The 21,340-nt window shown below is 34.6% G+C and overlaps 1 protein-coding gene across 3 annotated transcripts in view; it reads right to left on the reverse strand.

Moving 5' to 3' along the window:
• Cdh10 (cadherin 10) overlaps window positions 1-21,340 on the reverse strand; it is a 210,715-nt gene that overhangs the window by 73,730 nt on the left and 115,645 nt on the right. The gene's annotated exons all lie outside the window — the stretch shown is intronic.

Below are 21,340 nucleotides of genomic sequence, written 5' to 3' on the forward strand. Positions count from 1 at the left end.
CGTTTGTACGACCTTGGAGAGAACGTAGGAAATGACTTCCCACGACACAACCCGATTAATGTAGTCCTGGGTAGCTGTCCCATTATGAGTAATACCATTTCTCACATTTATACATATATACATATATATGTGTATATATATATATATAATTTATTTGAAGGACTGGAAGATGACTCATCAGCACTGGATGCCCTTACATAGGGCCCAGGTTTGATTCCCAGAACCCATATAGTGGTAAACAACTGTTTTAAGTTCATTTCCAATGGATCTGACACCGTTTTTTTACTTCCACGGGCACTGCATAATGAGGTGAATTTATGCACATGCAGGCAATACACTCATATACACAAAATAAAAAGCAATAAATAAAATATTTAAAAATTATTTGATACTCTTTAAAATATATTCGAAGGAGTATTTAGATTAACATCTGATCAAATAACTGGGTACCATAACATGGTAAAATGAATCACCATAGAAAATAAATAAGTAATTAAAATAAAAAAGGAATTTTCTGTAATAGTCCTTGTCCTAAACAGAACATTTCCACCTGCCCCACAAGTATTGCATCTAATTTTGAGTAAACTACATAATTAGCAATGTAGATTAACAAAAGGAAAACCTAGTGGTCAGTATTTCCCCTGACTCTACTAATTTATACTACAACCAAATTCTTTCTGGTTTCCCGATAAATCCCCAGTGACTTCTTATAGTCTCCACTGTGCCAACATGATATGCACCCACAATGTCTCAGCTAAGCTTGCTGCCAGTCTCTCAACTTCCATTTAAATCCTTTTGGAGTTACTTTACCCACTATTCAGAGAGATCATTTTTAAATGCAAGAGAGTGCATGTCCCTACTGTAGTCCAAGCCCACCTAAGGCTTTCTAACTTAATTTAGGATCCTGTGTAAACCACTTGGCCTGATTTAAATCAGCCGTCAAGATGTAACACTCACCTGAAACTTCACTTTATACTGTCACACGCTCCTTTAACAAACTAACCTGATAGTGGCTTTTCTATTCTTCTAAGAGCATGTGCCACACCTGTAATGAGAATCACTTCTTTTTCCTTTTTAAAATATTTGTTTCCTCCTCTGTACTTCTTGATCTGTTATGTTTTTACAATTTTAAGAGACTGTCATGTACTCTGACTCACTAATTTGTAATTATGTGATTACCAGTAACTTTTTAAGTTTGACATTTTTCTTTTAGCAATGATACCTCCTTTTTTTAGGAATACAATTTTGATCTTAAAATATTTTATTTTTTATTTTATGTGTATGAATGTATTGACTGTATGTATGCAAGTGCATTCATGTCATGCAAAGCCTGTGGAGGTCAGAGGAGGGCATAGGATCCCATGAAACTGGAGTTACAGACAGTTGTTAGCTGCCATGTAGATCCTTGGTATTGAACCCGTGTCCTCTGCAAGAGCAGCCAGTGCTTTTAACTGCTGAGCCACCTATACAAACCCAAATGTTTGATTTTAATACAATCAAGTGTGTCAGTCTTTCATTCTGTGATTTTTCCAGCTTTGTATGTCATTCTAGAAAGTCTCCTAGCCCATTGTCATAAATATGGCATTATACAGAAGGCCTCAATTTTAAACAGATTAAAGCTTTTATTTTGACAATTAACTGACTTTTTCATAGAATTTTTATAGAATATAGTTTGATGGTATTGAGATTCCCTCTACCATCTGCACCTACCCCCTGCCCAATTTAGTGAGCTCTGCTACACACACACACGTATGTATGTATGTATGTATGTATGTATGTATGTATATATGTATGTATACATGTATGTATAATGCCTATAGGGTCTGATTTGTATTCCCAATGTCTGCCGGTGTAGGTCCATCCACTGGTCCCACCAAGATTCCCATCCCTGTAAGACACTGTCTCTCCTGCACCCAGCAGCCATCAATTGCCAAAAGTTCCTTAGGTTGGGTTAGCATTTCTTACCCATTTTTTTTTACCCACTTTCCCATTCCTATGCTGAGATTTTTGTGAATGTTCATGTACCTACACATATACGATGGCACAGAGATCACACACACACACACACACACACACACAAACACACACACAACCACTACATTTTTCTTATCAATAGTTGCAAACAACAGGCATTCAGGAAGTTATGAATTATTAATTCAAGCCATGTCACCTAAATACTTTTGAAGTGGCCACAGGTGTGTTTTAGAGCTCTGATTTTATCCTATTTGCCCATTAGCAAAGTTTTGTGTCAGTATTTCCAGCAAAAAGTATAATCTGGGAATTTAATTCCCAATGCAATGGTGTTGGGAAATGAAGCCTTTTGAGAAGTGATTAGGCCACAAGAGCGCTGCTCTCATAAACAAATGCTGTTGTCAGAGGAATATGTTCTTCATCATGGGAATGGCGTTTTAATAAAAAGATTTACCCCTCTCTTGATCCCATACCCTCCAAAGCCATCACCAAGAGACAGTGCATCAAAATGACTTTTGTCATATGCCAACACCTTGACACTGGGCTCCCAATTTTCAGAAATGTGAGAATTTTTTTTTCATTTTAATTTTCTATGTGCCATTGTTACACTGAAAACACTCTCATTTCTTGGGCCATATAGAAATTATTAACAACAGTTCAAATAAGAATCCTTCCTCATCTACAGAAAACTTACTTGGAGGTTAATACCTGAAGCTTTGGATAAGCAGATAATTTTCTGTTGAAAAATTAAAGCAGTCAAAATAATAAGCAAAAGTCCTTGGTATTATTTAATCAAGATTGCAACCACTTTACCAACTACATTTGTGGAAATATGATTTGAATTTTTGATTACTTCTTTTCTTTTGAACTGTTTTTATTTATACTTTTTTAATTTTCACAAAAACTTTATTGAAACTTTCATACATGTGTATAAGATGTTTTGATTACCTCTTCAGAGGGGGGATTGTTGGAGGGGAGGGAGTGGGCATGAATTTGAATATTTCTTATCTTTAAATACTGCTTGTGTCTCCATTTATTAGAACATTCCTATGTCCTTTGATATAACTTGCTGTAGAACTCAGTCCTATGTGCATGACCAGGCCACTCAAGTTTGAAATCAGAGGCAGTATGATTAGCCAAAGGAGACCCTCTCAAGATTTTCATTCTTCTTGGAAGAAGCTGAGGACTCAGGAGCACGTGAGCACTCTTCTCCCAATTCCATGTAGGTAGCCCTTGCTGGAAAGAAAAAGGAGATTCCTCCAAGTTTTAGCTGCTCATGAACCACCCACATTCTTTTAAGTAACACCAACCGAACTATCTGGTTCACCAAGCTGACTTAGGTGGGATCATTTCCTTGGTTTGTCACTACCCTATTGGGAGTGAATTAGAAGTACAATTCTCATGAGAAATAGGTGATCTAATTTTACATAGAGCATCATATGCTCCACAAGCATAGATCAGGCTTGTGTCAGAGTTGACAGAAACCGAGATCAGGAAAAAATCAAGAAAACTTCTGACATTACATATATTTCCCATGAATAAAATGGGAATAGGAAGAAGATCTTTTTCCTTTTTCCCTCAAACATCACTAGAGAGTAAACTATTTCATATTTATATTTCTCTGGACATACATTAATCTAAGTGAATTGGTTGTTAATACTTAGAAATAAAGAAATGTGAAAGATTTATGAAAAATGGTCTTCTAGCAGGATTAGTATATGCCTGTGGGATTGGAGAACTTCAGCATAAACTGCGGAAATGGGAAATATGAAAATAAAGTGCTTTTTTCCCACCACCCAGCACAAAGATTGGGCTCTGCACTCAGTATTCATATCCAATTTGGAAGCCAGAATTATTCCTAGGAAGATAGATCCTTGGTTATTTTGTTTATGTTAATAGTAGAGGTGGGAGTTGGGGAGACAAGAGCAGGATTGCAAAGAGCACAACTGGTTATTGGAGAAAACGTAAGCTGAATAAACTGAGTTCAAATTAAAGGTGAAAACAAAACCCACTTCTGCCTCAGCTAGTTCAACACAAGTCTCATCAGCATGTATTGCTATAGGGATTGGTGTAGAAATCATGCTGACCTCAACTGCTTTTACTTTCAAATATCATTGTACATAAGTTTTTCCCCTTTGGTGAGGTAATCATTTTTTTCACCATTTCTGGTTCAGCCTATTCTTAGTCTTTTTTCTTTTTTTTTTTTTTTTTTTTTTTTTTTTTTTTTTTTTTTTTTTTTTGAATCTTTTATGGAGGCAGGAAATAATCAAGAATAGCTAGCCTTTGGTGGTGAATGATAACTATTCAAGAAAAGACTGTGCGGCTATGCAATTGAAGTTAATGTCTGTTTGCACAAAAGATAATGATAGCTTGCTTTCAGTTATTAAATGAAACACAACTGTGAAGGTTGTGATACTTTTTGTATTTTATTATAGAAACCCCCAAATTTGGAAGTTGTTGAAAAGATATTAGCTGCAGTTATTTTACTATATGTATTATCTCAAAATTTCTTTGTGAGATTTAATTAAAACCAAGTCTACATTCTAAGATGTTTCCTTATGGAAAAAAATGCCTTAAATATTTGCCACAAATGATTAAAAAATTTTTCGATTGAATGAGCCATTATAAAGTAATTGCTTGGAAGTTTTGAAAATAATTTAGTCGATGGAAAATTATCAGAACTAGAATTAAAATGTTAATGATATTTTATAAGAATGTAATATACTTATTAAGATTAAACACCTGTTTGTTATCTCTGCCTTTATATAAAAAATTAATTAAGCATAGTATATTCTCCCTAACATTATAGTAACTGAAATGATGTGTATTTATTTGATCTCTATGGTTGTTCAGAAAAAAGTGCTATACACATATAACTAATTAATTGAACTTATTTTTAAACCAGATGAATACGTATTAATGCAAAACATTCTAGTATTTTTAAATGTCATAAGAAGAAAATATGTTTGAAATTATTCTCTACATTAAGGTTTCCTAGACCATCTCTGCTTAGATGCATCTGCTTAAATTCTCTGAAAAATGTTGCTTTATATACATGATGGTCACATAGGGTCTTTTTTCTCAGAATATAATCATCAACTTAAAAATATTTTTATTTATTTTTATTTTATATGTATGAGTGGTTTACCTACATGTATGTAAGTGCTTATATGCATGAGATGTCCATGGAGGCCAGAAGAGGGTGACAGACACTGTGGAACTGGAGTTATGGACAGTTGTTAGCCACATGTGGGTGCTGGGAACCAACCCAGGTCCTCTGCAAAAGCACCCAGTGTTCTTAACCATTGAGTCATTTCTCCAGCTCCCTCCGTACATTCTGCAGCTTAAGAGAAGATAAAAATGGTCCTCTTATGTCCTCTGAGGGCACTGCATGAGACGGGTGCATTCCCATACATGTAGGCAATACACTCATACACATAAAATAAATAAACTATTTTTAAATGGGATTATTAAATCAAAGTCTTGGTCTGAGTATGTAGCTCAGCTGATAGATTGCTTACCTAGCATGTGTGAAGGCCATGGTGTAATTCCAAGTATGGTTTAAACCAGGTGGCTGAAACATGCCTAAAATTCCAGCACCTATAGAACAATTTCAAACACAGCCTATGCCACGTGAGAAAAATCTCAAGGAAAAAAAATCCACTTTAAAAAATTTTTGTACTTCTTCCCTATACATCAGTCTAGATATTTCTTATTCTTTTACTTTTGTTGTTGTCTTTGGATGATTGGGGGGATTTTTGTTTATTTGTTTTGTTTGGAGGCAAGGTCTCATTTTAGTAGCCAGGGTTGACCGTGAGCTCACAATGCAACACAGTCTGGCCTCAAACTCTCATTGATCCTTCGGCCTTTACTTCCTTCCCAAGTGCTCAAGTTACAGACATATACCACCATCCCTGACTATATACAGTTTTTTATTTTAACTTTCAGGGTTTTGGTATAACATTTAATTAATTTTTATTGTTAATAAAGGGATGATATTTTCCTGTATCTTACTTTAATCATCTTAAATAACTTTTGTTCTTACCCAGTATCTCATTTTGCATTGCTATCCATTTGTTCTTTTAATAAAACACAACCAATTGCTAGTTGAAAAGTAAGTTTTCAAAATGATTCTATATAATTTCATGCTTAATTCCATTTGTGATCCCCAGACCTTTCTACATCAAAATAAAGACAACACATCATTAAAACTCCATAGCTTAATTTCATTTTTCATCTAAATTGTTTGCTTATATCCTTTACTCATTAGTCAAGGGAAAAGAAAAGAGATGAATTCATAGTGCTAATTTCTATTGGGTTGAAAAAAAAAGAAAGAAAGAAACCCTGAGGTTACCAATAAGCATCTCCAAGAACAAATAACTACTCCGGCATCTGCAAATGACTGTGTTCCAATAAATTCCTCCCTGCTGAATTTAACAATTACTTAAAAATTGGCATAGTCACTAAACAAAATAAGATGAATGGAATAGATTAAATATGCAAGTAATGATGCATATCAATTCTCTCAAGCAAGAGCTGAATTTAATTGTTTTAACCCTCAGAGATATCTTGGCTGAAATATCTGTTGTGTGCAAAACGTTTAACCAACTTGACAATTCAAGTTCTTGAAACGAGAGACAAACTATGAGAATAAAATACTTTCTGTATATTACAATTTCATGAAATGATAAGCAAACTAAGGTTAAAAAAACACAGAAAAGAACAAATTATAGTTTTCAAATTGAGAGTAGTAAGTAGAATGTGTTCCAAAGACCACATAAGTGTTGAAAATCTATAGGCGTGACCTCCACAATTAGTAATAAGTGACCTTGACAATTATTTATATTTCTGAGTGAACTCTGAGTCTGAGTAGAGCTGAGCTTTGTACAGTGCTGGTATATTAATCTTTTTCTAAAATATGCTAGCTAAACAAATACAATCTTTTAAAATATTCAATCATTAAATGGTATGATTCAGATCCTCAACTTTCTAGGACATTCATACCTTGAAATATTTTCTCATTCTATTAGTTAGGTTTACTAAACAATGAAAATATGGCAAAATCTAGCAATATATTAAATAAATCTATCCATATATTAAATATACTGATAGAAATATTAAAAATTAGAGAATTATTTCAGAAAACATGTTTTATTTCATATGCAAATAATTTATATAGAAGTCTCAATTGCCAAGTTTTCTTTGCAAGTATTAGAAGAAATAGCAAAATTTATCACTCATGTCGGGGAAAATGAAACTGGAAAAGCAAAAAATCAGTCTCTCTCTCTTTCTCTCTCTCTCTCTCTCTCTCTCTCGCTCGCTCGCTCGCTTGCTCTCGCTCTGTGTGTGTGTATGTCCATGAATGTATGTGCTCCCTTTCAGATGACAACAGTTTATATCAACTTGGTTAACCTAACACAAAGTGTATGTACTATCTTAGAAAGAGGGCATCCAAACATCACAAAATTCATTTTCCATTTTGTCCTGACTACCAGGCTTTAATATACATCAGTAATCAGCATCTAGATTATTTTCCCATGAAGCCATTTCAGTTTTCATTTTCCTTCAGCAGCCTTCTACATGTATATGTGTGCCTTCGCATAGGTGTATATATGCATATTGATTTTTAAAACATTTTATCACTTAGAAGCAATAATTTTGCTTGGGGTAAAGTAATGGTGTTGGGGTTTATACCAAGTTTGAACATTCACTTTAAAGATATCATTTCAGTTGATTGATGTTTTTTTTATTAGTGAACAAAAATAAGAATGCCCTTAGAATATTAGTATCAGGGGAATGTTTTATTTTGCTTTATATTGTAGATATGAACAAGTAAATTATATAAGATGTTAACATTTTTACACTGCAGGCAAATAATCCCATGTTTTCTTTTGTTTTTACTCAACATGTATCACAGAGAATCTTAGCAATAACTAAATACCTGCTGAAATTTAACCCTTAAGTCTGTCATTAAGACTGAAAAAATGATGCGTGTCCTGACATGTCAGACATACTTAATGAGTTATCTTTTTTTTTCTTTTTTCTTTTTTTTTTTTTACCAATTGAATCAATGGTACTTCATTTAGACATATTAGTCTTTCTCTTGAGAAGCATGTTTATTGAAAATAAAAACTCAAAATGTTTTTGATCAACTGAAAGCATATGTTGGGGAGGTGTGAGGAGAAGGACATTTTGTGATAAGGTGATGCTGTCATTAAAACATAACCCAGAGGAGATATGTTCCATGAAACCAAAGCAAGCGAAAATGCTAACTATGAGTTTTAAAGAAAATGGCTGTTTACTAAATTGACACTGCAAAAGCAAAGTCCAAAGTTTCATAGGAAATAAATGTTTAAGTATAGAAGTATAGTTCAAAGTTCCTATTCCAAACATAGGAAGTTAATGGTTTTCATTTGAAAGTATTTAACTTCAAAATATTCTAAAAATCAGTTCCTTTATCTTATAGGTCAAATTATATTTGGTTATATGTACCTCTATCTGGAATGTAAACGACATCCTACCTGTGTTTTAACATATGACTCTTAAAATATTTGCTTTATAAGTGACTTGTCAGCTTTTAATACTTCATTTTAAAATATCATTTCTTATTAATTTAATTTTTCAGATGATATTCTTCAGTAATCTATGATTTCAGGTGTTGAACTGAAAGCAAAATTTCATTTAACTTCTGCTGATAAATTGAAATAAGATATTGATGCTTGGTTTGAAATTATTTTCTATTCTCTGTGTTAGTGTTTGTGTTTGTGTTTGTATTTCAACGTCCTGTACTTTTCATTTAATTCACATTGCTCTGGAATATGAAAGATGAAAGGTAGACATGATGGGGGAAAAGTTCATGTATAATACGTAATTATTACTTTTTACCATTACTTTAATGTTTTTAGATTTTAGTTTAGGTTTGGATTTTTGTCAATTTGACACAAACTAAAGACATCTGTGCATATATCCATGGGTCGTTTGCTTGATTACTAATTGCTGTGGGAGATCCCAGTCCATGCAGGTGAGGCCAACCTTGGGCAGTCGGGCCTGGACTGCATAAAAATGGAAGCAGAGAAAGCCAGTACACAGCATTTCTCCACAGTCTCTGCTTCAAATCTTGTCTAGAGGTTCCTGCCTTGACTTCCTGCTTTGGTCTCCCTCAAAGATGGAGTGTGACCCTGTATACATATGATGAAGTAAGCCTTTTCCTCCCCAAAGGAAAAGGTCACTTTTGGTCATACTGTTTATCACAGGAATACAAAACAAACTAGAGCAACTTTTTACTCATAACTGAGGCATCAATGAGTTAAATATGCTCTTTGGTAAAAGCATTGTGGGTTTTTTTTTCTTTGGTTGATATATGCCCTATGTTTTAATAATGGTGAGCCTTTAATGAGGCTTGACAGATATTAAAATGATTTCACACTCAATACCTAGTTTTGATTTCAAAAATTACAGCTTACATGAATACATGTGAGTGTTTCATTGAAAAATATAGAAAGTGTGGCTTGAGGATTATGCTATGCAAGATTAGGAATCTTCTATCTGGGCTCGAATCAAAACGCCAGGGTTCATCTCTCTATAAATGGTTCTCTGTGTATTTTTAGAGTACAGATATTTGGGATGAGTAATTATTGCTGATTGATTTATGTAGTTAATCAAATTTTGCAGACAAAACAAATAGAAATCAAGCTGTAGGTATGCTGTGATGCTTTACATCCTAATACACTTTACAGAAAGAATCCAAAGTACATGTTTTTGCTGTTGTTATATTATTATTTTAAGATTGGACTGTCCTCTAGGAATTTTACTTGTTAGATAGGTAAATATAATGGCAAATTTTCTGAAATTGCAATGTATATTTGTATAGTAGATGTGATACTCTGTGTCCTACAAACAAGTTAAATAAATTTAACACCATCATCTGAAAAGCCAAGATATTACTGGTGCAAACTGTGTTCTCAATCTAAGCACTAACTGATTTAGCTTAAATAGTTTGTTTTAGAATGGCACATGTTTCTTTTGTAAGCATAATACTAGCATTTAAATATATTACATATGTAGAAAATATGAACAGAACAGAATATACATGAGATTTTTAAAACAGCAATCCTGCTGAAATTGCAATAAACTTGTTTTACATTAATAGCTTTAGAAATATATGCTTACTATAAAAAAATATTTCACAATCATGGAAAATAATTGATGAAACAATTCTACGAAGAAATTATGATAACAAACAAGTAGGAACTGGCAAAAGACATTGCTATACGAATATTGCACAGTAGTCTAAATTAACTCTGAACCCAATTTAAACTTAATTTGGCTGGTATTTAACTCAAAATGAATCTTTTACACTCATCTGTTGTCTTATTCTTCCTTTTGGTAATTCTACAATACTTATTTTATCTTGTAGTAAGCCTTTCTCTCTCCCAATAATATAAAAAATACTGTGCCAGTGCCCTGAAGGAAAAAGTCTCCATGGCATATGTGAAAGATGATATGGAGTACTGGAATGTCCCCTCATTTCAGGATTAAGTGAAGATTGTGAGGAGTGATATGAAATTTAAGCTCTGTAATACCCCAACATAAAGCAACAGTCAGTAAGATAAGTTCATTCCTTGGACATTCTTGAGAAGCTGAAGCATGGAGCTAGAAATCATAATGTTAACTAACAGAAGGCATGAGACAACAACCACGGTAATTATTGAGAGGGTTCATAAGAGGATCACTGGGCTCATGGTTGTTTTCTCTCTAAGGATCTTGTACAAGGAAACAAAAATTAAAAACAAATACAAACAAAATATCTACCTCACCCTGAGTCTAGACCAATAAAATCAAATTTTTAGCTACAGGGTCAGTACAATGTTGTTCATTTGGGGGTTTTAATTTGTTACACACATAAAAAGAACTGCTCTACAACCCCAAAATGCAACAGTATATATTTAGAAGTATTACAAATCCATATGTACTGTTAGGAAAAAAAACAAGTAAATTTTAAAGTACATTTCCAAAACTATTTTCAAAGATTTTATGTGACTATGTAATGTGTAAAAACATGTATCTTGGCAGGCTAAATGGATCACAGGGTAAAGGCTTGCTGTCAAGCCTCATGATTTGAGTTAGATCCCAAGAACTACTACAGTGGAAGAAAAGAACTGGCTCCAGCATGTTTTCTTCTGATACGCACATGAGTACCTCGTTTCAAGAACATGTACATGACATACAATAAATAAATAAATGTAAAAAGTAAGGAGATGCTTTTAAAATATCTCCTTAAGAAATGCATTTACCAAATTGAAATAATTTAAGATATATTATCTCTTCCTCCTATACTTAGTAATCGTGATAGTTAAAATTGATTGCAAATCTGATAAGACCTAGAATCCCAGGAGACAAGCCTCTGGAAATGCCTGTAAGACATTTACTAGAAGAGGTTAATTGAGGTGGGAAAAACAATCTTAACAGAGCAACATTCTTTGAACTGGTATCCTGTGCTGAACAAAAAAGAGCAAACAAGAGGAGCACCAGCCGTTATCGCCCTCTTGTTCCTGAGTTCAGACACAGCTGGACCAGCGGCCTGAAGTGACTGCCACCATGAATTCTCAGTCATGTGGACCTTGCCCCTGGTGATAAGCCCAAATAAAGCCTTCCCCCTTAAGTTGCCTTTGCCAGGTATTTTTATCACAGCAGTAGGAAAAGCAATTAACATAACAGACTATTTTTTTATCTTTTATTTTTTCTTCTGTGTGATAATATGAGGTTGAAGGAGCAAATGATATTCTACATTTTTATGTATTTTATTTATGTGTGTATGTACATGTATGTATGTATGCATATATATCATGTATGTTCAAGTGCCTAAGGAAGCCTGGAGGGGGGAACTGGATCCTCCAGAACCGGAAGGTTGTAAACTACTCAATGTGGGTATGGGGACTGAACTACAGTTCTCTGGAGGAACAGTAAGTGCTGATGAGCACTGGGTCATCTCTCCATCCTGGTATCCTGTTTTAAATCTCACTCATCTGTTCTAGTTTTAGTTAAAACAAAACTAGAAACCAAAGGAATTTAATGACTTCCTATAATCACATTGATAATATGTTGCTATGCATGACATCAATAGACGTTATGATATGCTTATAGAAAATAAATTCACATGACTGAGGGCATAACTGCATTTATTTTCATGTTAAGGATTTTAAAACCCTATTTTCTGTTTGCTTTTAAAAACTTCCTGTAATGTACATTGCATGACATAGAAAGACAAAATTATTTCTAAATTCCAACAAGACTAAAATATCATTCTCATTTTTCTTCTTCCAGAACACAACCATTGCACTTAGAAAATACATCTACAGCACCAAGGGTACTGACTGGTAAGGGGAGGGGAAACTTCTTTCTAAAATGTTTCAAAGAATTGCAGAGATGGTTTAGTGAGAAATGCGGCTTTCTATGGCAACATGAGGACCTGAGCTCCAATTTCCAGAACCCACTGAAACAAGACAAGCATGATCACCTATGCTACATCTTCAGCTATGAAGAATGGAAACAAGGTAATCCCAGGAGCTCTCTGGCTACCCCTCCTTACTCTGAGTTTCAGGGTCAAGGAGGAACCCTTTCTCAAGTAAACAGGCAAAAACTAATAAAGGAAAATACTTGATGTGCTCTCTGGATGCTGCATGGACACACATCAGCACACACACATATATATATACACAAAAAAATTTTAAAACAATGTTCAAAACACACATTTATAGAATGTTAGAAAAAAATGTGTGAGCATTACTACTTAACCACCTCACAGCAAGTTAACTTAAGGCATCATCTTTCATAATTTATCTAGGTGACATTTCCCACAAAGAAATGGATTCTCTTATACAATCTCAACTCATCTATGAAAATAAGTTCAACTCATCTATGAAAATAAGTACAGAAATCTAAGGAAGTTATCATAATCTTACCTTAGGTTCCATTTAAATTGAAACACTTTTGTAAGAAAATACCTCAAATCAAGAGCTATATTTAGTTTGTTACATCTTTAAGGATGCAACAATTGCTTGACTTTAGAGTGCAGACAACCACAAAAACCACAGGGGAACTGTATCATAGCATTTGCCTCAGTTTGCATGTGATGCTTCCTCATATTGAGGTTTTCTGCAGACTGGCAGGGTTATTACAGAAAGGATTTTGTGTTCTTCCTCTGTTGCATTATCAAGAAAAAAAGTTCAGTTTCTATCTTTACTACTTATATTCATTCTGTTAACTAGATTAAAATTTTTGTGTTGTAAAGTTTTATATTTCCTCTATGTATATTATACATATATTTATAAGAAGCTTAAATATAAGAAAATATTCTATCCTTCATTAAAATACGCAGTCAATTAATTATATCTTTCTTAACAAATGGTTTCTTGTATTTTTCAATGGATTCTGCTTTATCGCTAGTGTTTTTTATGTTGATGATCAAATTGTATGAAAATACTTCATATTACTCGGGACACCTTCATTCTCTAAGCAGTTAACTTCCTCTCATGCATGGAATGAGTTGGATTTGGATTATACTGAGCCTATTCCTCTAGTGGTACTATGAGTCCTCTGAGTTAAAATTGGCTCTCAGTACAGTCATTATTACTGGGAACTGGCTCTCAATACAGTAATTATTTCTAGGACTTTACGTATCCAAGCAATCAAGAACTATATATTGCATATAAATCTAATAAAATACAAGAATTCTTACTTTATTTTCAACCATCTAAAACCGTGGAAATAATTACAGTTTTCTGTTTTATATTTGTTCATTCATTTTATTTTATGTGTGTGAGTGTAATGCCTACATGTATGTAAGTGCACCTGTGTGGTCCAAAGCATGTCGATGTCAGAAAAGGGCATCAGATTCCCAGGAACTGGAGGTATGGACAGTCGTTATTTGCCATGTGGGTGCTGGAAGTTGAACTCAGGTCCTCTGCAAGAGCAGCCAGTGCTCTTATCTGCTGAGTCATCTCTCTAGGACCTGATCGTAGTTTTCTTCCTTTTCTTATTTATTTATTATCCATTTTATGAGAGAAAAAATATTTGATGAAATGATTCTTAATATAAGCACTAATTTAATCAATCCCCCCATAGGGTAACAAGTTTTTCTCCTACCCACCATCATTCTGTCTTTCAGATGGCCTCTCATGCTTAGTCATGTAGTGAATACACACCATCCTCAGTTTGCTGTCTGCTAAACCTCACACTGGGCCATTATACAGTACTGTGCATATCTCCATTTCTTTGCATCCAACTCATCCCAAAGCATCTGTACTATGACCTCCCATCCCCTTATTAACCTTTGCAATCTCACCTTGGGTAGCCTATGCTAAAGATACCTCTTTGTATTTAGTTCCAAAATGTGCTTTCCTGGAAGAAAGGTTTTTATCAAGTCTCAAAATGGGTGTCTAGTTTAATCTACCTCTAACATGTTTAGAATTGAATTGTTTAGGAAAAAATAAACAACAGCGGAGAGAAGACAGCAAAGAAGAGTCAAGGAAAGAGGAAAGAAAGAGGATTTGGGGAAGGGGAGGTTAAGAAAGGACTGGGAATGAGAGGAAAAGAGAAATGAAAGGGAAAAGAATGTATCTTTTAAATAAAACAATACATATGTAGATATATGGTAGTTAAATATTTACAAATGTATTCACACACAAAACTGTTAAGTCTTCTAAATAGATTAATCAAGGCTACAATATACAGTATTAATGCGGAATAATGCAGAATAATTAAAATTTTACATACTTGCATCTAACCCTTCTAAAAATGATTCCCACAGAAAAAGAGTTTTGAAAGCATTTAACATGCACAACATTTAGGGGAATATAGATGTAGATAAAGATGATGTAGATATAGATATAGATAGATATAGATGGTATAGATATAGATTAGATATAGATGCATATTCAGCAAAGTCTCCATCCAAGCATTGTTGAAATAAACCTAAAGAGATATAATATGTTCGTATATTATGCTTCAATGTTAAGATCTGCTGTGAACTTGATGTTTGTGTCTATTACACAAATTAGTGCAGTCATGTCCTAAATTCCCAGCAAGGCAATATATAGATATGTTGTGCAGCAGTTTCCTATAAACTGAAAGATTCCACTTTAAAGACGACTCAGTGAGACTCAGGAAGCCAATAATGTGCTAGTCTCAGAAAATCACTGAAACAACATTCACAAGGCCCTCCCCAGTGTTATATAAGCCATCGGATAATTAGAGGGAACTCTGACCTCTTGAGCTGGTTTCCATGACCTTCAGGGAGCTGCAGGTTTCCTGACTCATTACACATCTAGGTAGGCTTTTCAGGAAAGCAGTTGCTTTAAGTTAACCATACTCTTGTAAGTAACCCAGATAAACTCTTTGGTGTACGAATTTGGACTTTGGTAGACAGAATCCTTTCTTTGGTCTGTCATCAGTTCTGGATTTGTTCTCATCTCCCAAGGATAGTCACTCAGCAATCTAAAAGCCCCCTAAGAAAGTAACAAAGACCAAATAAGATAGAAAGAACAAGTCCCTGGTTCTATAGGATTAGTGTTATCATAACAAGAAACACTAGAGTCTTTCTCTATGTCTTTCTATCCCTCCCTCCTCCTCCCTGGCTCTTCTCCCTTCTAAATGCACTCCTTCCAACTTCTGCCTTTCTCTCCCACTTTCCTCCTTCCTTGCACCATCTTTTTGCATTTAAACCAACCAAAGTACATATGAGAAAGTAGCTGTCTGCAAGCATGGAAGAATCAACCCAATGTGCCTTGATATGGTATTACCAAACTCCAGAAAATTTCTATTATTTAAGTGAACTACCCTATTGTATTTTTCTCATGCAAGACTAAGAGGACATGTATAAGATCCTGAATATGTCCATCCCGGTCTCTAGTTCAGAAAAAAAATCTGAATAACTTACAGAATACATTAGGGAAAAAATTGGTAAAGCTATACTTTATTGAAAATTAAAAGGATGTAGAATTATATAAAAGTAGGAAGAAGAGGACAAGGAAGAGGACAAGGAAGAGGAGAAGGAAGAAGAGGAGGAGGAGGAGGAAGAGAAGAAGGAGGAGGAGGAGAAAGAAGAGGAGGAGGAGGAGGAGGAGGGGAAGAGTAAGCTGAAGAATCAGTGGCAACAGTAGCAGAAGCATCCACCAGTACCACCAGTAACATGGAGGAAAATTGTGGTTGGTATACTTACTTGAGTTCAATTTGACCTCAAATATATTGTTTATCAACTTTTGATGAAGGTGTGAGAAAATATTAAACACCACAAAACAACTTTAATTATCTTTTTTAGATATACTAAACCGATTATTTTTCTACATGGAAAAAATGTTCATATAATATCCTATACAAAAAACTTTGTTCAAATTTTATGTGGAAAATCAGAATCTGTACACTTTTAGTTACTGCTTTAGGAGAAACAGAAAACAAATCCAGGAAATTAACAGCCTAATGATATTAAGGTTACTAAAGATTTGTATGATAAGCCAAAAGGCATTAATTGTTGTAAATCAATGTGTTGTGTGTGCAAAACCTTCTCAAAAATAAAAATAAAAACTTCTCCAACATAAACAACATGAACAGACTAGAAAGAGGCTTAGAGAAAAATAATTTTCAATAACCATACATACAACTAATTCAAATCTCACAGCCAACAAAACTCTCCTGACCCAGTTAAGCCCAGCAAAGCAGAAATGTTTTGGGCAAACCTTAGAAACAGGTTGTACATAAAGAGATGCATAGTCATTTGGCAATTGTATTGAGCCATATTAAGAATACTGAGTATTCTTATTCATCAAGTAAATGCAAATAAAGGCCAGAGTGAAACACCTCTATATACCGTTGAGATTAATTAAAACTCACTGGCACACCAATGCAATCCAGGGTATTGAACATTTGGAGTGCTCATACATTAAGGTTGATAGTGCTAAATTTTTCATACACTTACTTCAGAAAACTAAAATCATTAAGTTAAGCAAATGCCTAGTCAGTGATCCCAAATTGGACATTTACGCATTTTTAAAATATATATTGAACACATATAAAGCAGGAATTGAAACAACCAAAGGCAATAAATTAACACAGTGTAAAAGACTTCATCAGTAAATAGGAATGTGCCACTTATACACACAGTGGCATACAATATCTCCCTAAACAATGATGCTGAGGAAATGAGTCACACACAGAAGGGTAGATGCTTTGTAAGCTCATTTCTGTGGTGGAATATTGATTTGTGCTAAGAGAAATCAGAAAAATTTTGCCTATGGGGAGGTGGAGGTGGACTGACTGAGCAGAGAAGGGAGAATGCCTGGGTAACAGGACTGCTCCACAGGTGCCTGTGAGAGAAAAGGAGGACACCATCACAGAAGTCTATCAAAACATTTACAAGGTCACGTAATTTCACAGCCAAATTAAAAAAAAAATCTTAAAAATTGATCTAATCAGATCCTTCCCTTTTATATTTTCATCAGTGTTGATACAGAATTACAGCATGCAGAGGGGTTTCAAATGTAACTTTACCCAAGAACCTAATTTTAGTCACAACCAAACCAAAAACCAAGTAAATTAAGAGACTTTCCCATAAATATTTAGAAAGTTAGCTGTAGTACGAATGTCATCGTATACTCTCTAGAAAAAATATGTATAAGAGCATTTTCCCTAAAATTACTTTTAGTAATTAACATGAAAATCTTAGACATTTTAAAGGCAAAGTTTTATAAATATAATAAAGACATAATGTAGATACTAGAAGGAAATTTTAACATAGCAAGCATAATACCCCCATAAGGAAATATTTAGCCCAGAGAACCCAAATTCTCAACCCATAAAACATAAAAGCATTTGCAGTGAAAGAATTTTAAACAAGACTAATCAACAAAGCAAACAACTTCAGTAGGCATGTCTCCAAAGAAGACAAATAAGTAATCAATAAGCACATGAAAACACACAGAACATTACCTAGCATCTGTAAAATACAAGTCACACTACAAAAAAGTATCCATTCTTACTGGGCAGGGAGATATTCGGTCGATAAAGTCCTTGCCGAGCAAGAAGTAGGTCCTGAGATTGGATCTCCATAAAACCCACAGAGCAGCAGTGTGTTCCTGTAATTCCAGTACTGGGGAGTCAAACACAAGCTTCCTGGAGCTTTCTGGCCATCCAGTCTAGCCTAATAGGCCAGCTTTGGTTACAGTGAGAGATCCTGTCTCAAAAATTCAGGTGGGGAGCAACAGAGGAAGATTCCCAAGGACAGTGTCTGGACTCCACATGCATATGTGCATCCCTGTCAAATACACGTGCATACAAGCATGAATGTGTAAACATGACAGACAGGTACACATGAACACAACACACACACACAGACACACACACACAGACACACACACACACCAAAAAAAAAAAGAAAAGAAAGAAAAAATGTTCTTTCAAAACCAACAAAGCCAAAGGAATCAAAATAAAGTGTCATTGAGAATGCAGTGAAATTGAAACCCTTTACATCACTGCTAGGAATATAGAATGATGCAAACACTGTGGAAAAGGGTACAATGCTTGTATAATAAGTAGAATGCAAAATTACCATCTAAGACAATTATTTCACTTATAGACAAATGAAGTATTTGAATAATTGTGTTTATAGCAGTATTGTTTAGAATAGCAAATATGTGGACATAACTCAAATGTTCATGTACAGACAAATAGATATGCCAAATATGGTGTACGGAGGAGTCGAATACTGTTCTGCCCTAAAATGGAATGGAAACTAGACATGGTAGCCCAGGTCTATAATTGGAAACTGGGGAGCCAAAGAAGAGGGATCCTGAGTTCAAGAGCAGACTCAGAAGCATAGAAAGACTTTGTATCAAAAACTCTTTAAAAAAAATGGTAAAGGAAAAGAATTCTAAGACATAATGCCAAAGGGGCTGGAGAGATGGCTTAGCAGTTAACACTGACTGTTCTTTCAGAAGACCCAGAATCGAATCCCAGCACCCACAGGGCAGCTAACAACTGTCTGTATTTCCAGTTGCATTGGATCTGACAGCTTCTTCTGTCCTCTGCAGGGCATTCCACGACATGGGTGCACTTAGCTACATGCAGGCAATAAATGAATACACATAAAATAAAATAAAAATTTAAAAAGATTAAAAAAAAAAGACGTAATGCCAGAATAGCAAATCCTGAACATATTACACTAAGTAAACAAGACACAGAAGGACAAACATTGTATAATTCAGTTACATGAAGTACGGGAATAAGAAAAGTCACGGTGACCAAAAGAATGGGAATTACTGAGGAGGGGAGTTGAAGTAGAGTTCTCACTTAAAGGATGAATGGTCTCCAATACAGATAATGAAAATGGTCTGGAGATGAGTGATAGGACTATTTACACAAACTTATGAGCTTTTTGTCACTGAATTATATGCTTAAAAATATTTAAAGTAGGGGCTGGAGAGATGGCTCAGTGGCTAAGAGCACTGACTGCTCTTCCAGAGGACCCAGGTTCAATTCCCGGCACCCATACAGTGAATAATAACCATTGATCACTTCAGTTCCACGGGCTCCAATGCCTTCTTATGGCCTCTACAGGCATAGCACAATTTGGGTGCACTTACACACTTGCAGACATTACGCTTATACACATACAATAAAAATTAAAAATAAAACATTAAAAAAATTTAAGTGGTAAATGCTACTTTATGGATATTGTACCACAGAATAAAACCTAATGTTGGTTAACTGATAGGTAATAACCTTCCAGTGAATACTAAAAGAAATACTAGACATCCATACTATCTTGGGATTTTTCAAAACAGAGCGCAGGTTTAGAGAGTGTATGTCCTGGTGTCCCGAGACATAGTTGTAATTGTAGCCAAGGTAGGCTAAGGCAGGAAGATTGTGAGTTTGAGACACAGCTGGACTGCATTGACAGTTTAAGATCTAATGTGGCAAAAACCTTTTCTCAAAACACAAAAATATCAACAGTAGCAACAATAAAAAAAATCGCACATGGCTTTTAACCATTAAATTTCCTGACAACTTGTACATTTAAAATGACTATGTTTCCTCTTCACTGAAATAACTTATAGTTTCATACAGTTATGTTAAGCTTAGTAAATGTCTTTTTATTATATTTATATATATGCATGAATACATTTCAATCCTTTATTATTTAGTCAGGTGATTTGTTGTCACCAGTGTGTATGATTATATGATAAATATGACTTTTCTATGCATTTTATTTTTGCCATAACATTTTCCAATTTTTTGACTTATTAGGAATTTATTATTCTCTCACTGATATTAATTGCAGGTATTTTCACATAAGATTTTATTCTTCATAGAGAACTTACCTTTCAACCTTGCTTTTATTGCAGACTCTGAGACTATTCCCAGTTCAGCCTCGTAGACTGAAAATGCCTCTAGCTCGCTGAAATTCCTTTTAAGAATGACCCCAGCTACACAGAACTGTTTAGCCCAGGTCTATGTCTCATAGGGTACCCATATGCAGTGTGTAATGGAACTCGAAGTGTAAAGGCCTTACCATTTCAGTTCCACAAAGGACAGTTATGATGGGCCTAAAGCATAAGAGGGTGAGGAGGGGGGCTGATGCTGTGAGTCCTGTACCACGTCTCAACTCCTCCCAGTTCTGTTATCTACACATCATCTTCCCCAAGTGTTGATCCCCAAAGCACTTATCCATAAAACCCCAGAAGTTTGCATTATGCAAAACAAACACAGTTGTTTATCATCTCACTGCTGCAAAGAATTGAGTGTTGCAAAATATATGTTACTCACATCTCACAGTATAAAACAACATTCTACTCAACGGTGGTGATGCACATCTTTAATGTCAGGACTCAAGAGGCTGAGGCAGAAGGCTTACTATGAGTTCAAGTCCAGCCTAGGAAACATGGTGAATGAGTTTCAGCACAGCATGGTCTACAGTGTGAAACTTGGACTCAAATTAACTAGTTAATTGATGAATGAAAATAAAATCTACCATGAAGAACTATATAGGAACATTTATGATAGTTTGTTGTTTCATATATTTAAGGTAATTTTTGTCACCACCTAAATATTTGCACTTACAATTAAGTTCCTGTTGTTAGTGATTTCAAACCACTTTTTCCATTTCCAAAGGAATTTATACAGAGGCTAGCCCTGTGGTCATGTGCAGTGTGAGTGTATTTATTTACAGGCTCTAGAGTGGAAGTCCTGGTGTTGATGTACCTAATAACACTTGTTTCTCATGAATTGCTTTAAATTTTAATCTGAATGAAAAAAGCTGTGTCTACTAACTCATTCCTTCAGTTATAGATTGCATATTACTCAAATTGGAATTTCTTTT

Source organism: Nannospalax galili, unplaced genomic scaffold (assembly GCF_000622305.1).
Source record: "Nannospalax galili isolate Female #2095 unplaced genomic scaffold, S.galili_v1.0 scaffold600, whole genome shotgun sequence".
NCBI lineage: Eukaryota > Metazoa > Chordata > Mammalia > Rodentia > Spalacidae > Nannospalax > Nannospalax galili.